Genomic DNA, 4,637 nt, shown 5'->3' with positions numbered 1-4,637 from the left:
AGATTGAAATAATATTCATGTAACAAAAAAAAACCCGAAAACCCAAAAAATCCGACAAAATCGAACCAATCCAAACCGATATAGTTGGTTTGGTTTGGTTTTGATAAAAACCGAACCAACCCGACCCATGTACACCCCTAACTAGTGGTAGTATTTCCCTTCATGTTCCCACATTTACTAGAGAGCAATCCACATTTTCATCCTTTGTCTCAGCATTTATTTTAAAATAAAATGTTCAAATTTAAAGCGTAATAATGTGCAGGATGTTGATGGTTCTTTCCCTTTAATATGATGAAATATATTGATATTTGGAGAAGATGCTAACATACTGCTTCACCACTCATTGCCCAACTTCTATAATTTTCATTTGAAATTTGAGAAAATAATTTAGGTGATTCACATGTAGGATCATGGTTTATCGTTTAAATTATTAATAATATTCACCTTCCTACAATGTATGTCTCGTTATGTGTTGTTCGTCAACTCTCTTTGTATGATTACGAAAAAAATTAAACAAACACGATCTACATGTTTGGATTGTATATATTTTATTTTTGTTTGTCGTGGCGACTTTTTCTATGATTTCAAAATAAGACAATGAATGGATCTGAATCTTACTCTTTTAAATCAAAACAAAAAGAAATATTTTTAAAAAATCATCGAGTACTATATAGCGTGTACAAGCTTGTCTTAACATTTTGAACAATTTATCTATTTCATGTAAATAATATCCTAGTTCCACTGTCTAAAATAATTTCAACTTCCTAAAAATATCAGAAGACGGTTATCGTAATTCACAAAATAAAATACTCTACTAAATACAAAAAAAAAAAAAAATTGTACAACGACATCGAAATTTGCATCTTCAAAAATTATTTATTTAATATTTTTGGTCAACGTAAATTAGGTCCAATTATGGAATTGTACGTATATTATATTTCCAGCTGGTTTTGAAAGAATAATGAACGTTATATTTTTTAAAGCAACCTATATTTCAGTATTACTCATCAACTAATGTTAACCTACTAATTGATATCTTCATTAAGAAAATTTTTCTCCTTCCATCATGACCCCACTATTCCGTCACATAATGCATGCTCTGCGATAACAAATAACAACAAATTCAGTGTAATTTTACAAATAAAGTATATATGAGAATGGTAGTATATATATGTAGACTTTATCTCCAGGGAAAGAATCGGGGCCGGCCCGACGAATTTTGTAGCCTAAAGCCAAATTTTATGAGGGGCCTTAACTTTTTTTAAATATTTATTTATTTATTTATTTGAAGTCTATTTTTCTAGCTTTTCTTAGATACAAAGTTATTAATAATTTTCTTATAATCAATAACTCCTAATAAATATTTCTCAATTGACAATATAATTAATCTTTTTTTTTTGATAATTCCCAAATATTATTAATCATCAAAGCAACAAATTACATTGTATAAAGGCCAATTCAGCCTGTACATGTAGGGGTGTTCATAAAAATCCGAAAATCCGAATCAAACCGAAAACCAAACCAAACCGATACTTTTTGGTTTGGTTTGGTTTTGGTTTTGAAATTTAAAAACCGATCAAATTTGGTTTGGTTTTGGTTTTAATTAAAAAAACCGAACCAAACCGAATATAGGAGTAGCTATTTTAAATTTATTATTACACCTATATATGTATATATATATATACTTTTATACAAAGTTTTAAAAAAATTTATAGTAAATATTAATCATTTGCATTTTTAGTACAGTTCTTTACCTTTACATTCTAGTTTAATTGGTAGTTTTCTTTTGTTAAGTGTAAGAATCTATTTCATGTTAAAAATAATATATTCTTAATTGAGTCCTTAAATTATTCATCACTATTTAATTCAATTATCATCAATATATCTTGGTAAATAATAGATTTCTCAAAGGGCAATTGATTTGATAGTGTTACGTTGAAAATGTGGTCGCCGAAATGTGTGTTTAGTAGTATATGTCTTATATTTAAGAAAAAACAGACAAATAACCGAAAAAACCGAAAAACTGATATAAACCGAATCGAGAAAAAACCGACTTAATTGGTTTGGTTTGGTTCTAATATTTGAAAAATCGATTTACTTGGTTTGATTTCTTTTTAGGGAAAAACCGATCCAAACCGAACCATGAACACCCCTATGTACATGTATCACTGCTATACTCCTATCCTCAATGACCTATATAACACGACAACATTATTTCTTTCCTCCTTATATGAACTTGTGTTGTAAAACATCTTTGAGTTTACCAACAGCTCGGATGTTACTCGATATAACTAATCCATTTAATCTTTCTTAAGACATTGTGGATCTTTGGTAAGATTTTATTAATTTTAATTTTGAAAACTTCTTTTCACTGAAGCACCGATAACAGGAGTTATTAACATTATTCCATAAGTAATATAGACATTTGAAAAAGAATCAGATCTTTTTATTTGATTAAGCGTATCAATTAAATTGTTATCTTCTAATTGTATTATTTTCCTTAATACCTTTAATAGAAAATAAATCTAAATCATCAATATCGAATTGATTATTATGCTTAACATTCAAGATTAAAGCATTATGTTTTCAAATTTTCATCATCCAGTGATCTTAGTTTTTACCGCTAAATAGAAAACCAAAAATATTTTCATATGCTTCGAATTGCTCAAATCTATTTTGAAGTGAAAAAATAGTCTTGTCTATTATGTATAAAAGTAATCGATGGGTAACGTAGGAGATATCTCTATTTTTTTCCCAGAGAATTTTTTGAATTTCCACTGCTTAGCTTTTACTTCACTCCATCAAATAAAATGTGAATAACCCCTCCTCCAAAGGACTCTTCGAAAGAATTTGAGATTTCATTATCAACATTATCACCAAATTGTTACTTCATATATATCACACGTTTCTTATAAAATTTGGGCTCAATATTCATTTCAAGTGCAAATTTCCTTGGCAAAAATCTTAGCAGTTGCAAATCGTTATATTTATTAAAGAAAGAAATCGAACTTTTTCACTTCACAAAAAAAAAATTAAAAACTGATACATAACCTATTAGGTGTAACAAAAAATGGGGCCCCCACATATATGGGGCCTAAAACAATTGTTTTACTTGCTTTATGCAAGGACCACCCCTAGACAGAGTTAGAGTGTGGGATGCATGCGGATTCGGCCGAACCCAGTAGCTTTTGTTTAAATTTTATATGTTTCTTTAAAAAATCCATTGAATTTGTACAAATTATTAATTTAGAATTCAGTAACTTAAAAAAATAAGAATCTTGAACTCATAAGGTTCAAATCGTGGCTTCGCCTCTGCTTATCCCTACCTTGAAAAGGTAGAGAAACTGTTTTCGATACAAACTCCGCTCACGGTAGACCCTCAGCTCAACATAGTGAAGCTTTAATTTTAAATAAAAAGAGAAAGGAAAACAGTCTTGGCGTAACTGGTAAAGTTGCTGCAATGAGGTCACGAGTTCAAACCGTGGAAACAGCCTTTTGCGGAAATGCAGGGTAAGACTGACTACGTACAATAGACCCTTGTGGTCCGACCCTTCCCCGGACTCCGCGCATAACAGGAGCTTAGTTTACCGGGCTGCCCTTAAAAAGAGAAAGGGAAAAAAAAAAAGAATGGTAGAAAAGAAACAACAATTTTCACTGAAAATTAAGCGCACCTAATCCATGTGGAAAATCTTTGTGCAGGTTACTCTATTTCTCTCTTCCTATTATGGATTTGAAAATGATAGTAAGTATAAAATTAAATCACATGGTGTTCTATTTTTCCTCCCTCTGTTACAACTCATGATACCAAAGCTCATTTTGTCTCAAAAGTGGTCTTTAATTTCTTTAAATTATTTAAGAATCTTAGTTAATAGAGGTGTCTCTTAACACGGCATTGACTAGCCTTAGGGGGGTTGGGTCATTTTCAACCGAAAGAATAATTTGTATCTGTTTTGGTTTTGCCACATTCACTTATATATATATATATATATATATATATATAAAAGACATGGTAAAGTATTGTATTTTCCTAATTTGTAATTGGTGTAGCTAGCAAGCTAGAATCCAATGCTAGCTCTACTAGTATAGGTGTGCTAGTTTATATTTGAGTCCCTTTGTTTTTGGACGTGGTTATTGTCACACCTCCTTTTTCGCCCGCGCAGTTCAAAAGGGGTGCGGAAGGGAGTTTTTTCCAATTCAAGGACAATCGAAACGGGATTTATTTATTTATTTCAGAGTCGCCACTTGGGAGATTTATGGTGTCCCAAGTCACCGGTTGAATCCAGAATCGAAGAAAATATTGACTCTGTTTAACAGTCTGCGCACCAGAAATCCGGATAAGGAATTCTGTTAACCCGGGAGAAGGTGTTAGGCATTCCCGAGTTCCGTGGTTCTAGCACGGTCGCTCAACTGTCATATTCGGCTTGATTATCTGATACAATACATGTTGAACATATGTGCGAATTTTAACTTTTAACCGCTTTTATCATAGACCATTTTTATCGAGAATTGCAACATCGTGAAAATATATCTCGAACCACGTCACATCAATGTACCCGTGGTTACCGACATATTTCGACTCTGTTGAGATTTGGATTTGGGTCACATAAATGTGCACCCGAGTTTAAGAAAATAAATTG

Source organism: Nicotiana sylvestris, unplaced genomic scaffold, assembly GCF_000393655.2.
Source record: "Nicotiana sylvestris unplaced genomic scaffold, ASM39365v2 Un00014, whole genome shotgun sequence".
Taxonomy (NCBI): Eukaryota; Viridiplantae; Streptophyta; class Magnoliopsida; order Solanales; family Solanaceae; genus Nicotiana; species Nicotiana sylvestris.
The sequence above is the reverse complement of the archived record's forward strand: the minus strand, read 5'-3'. Positions refer to the sequence as shown.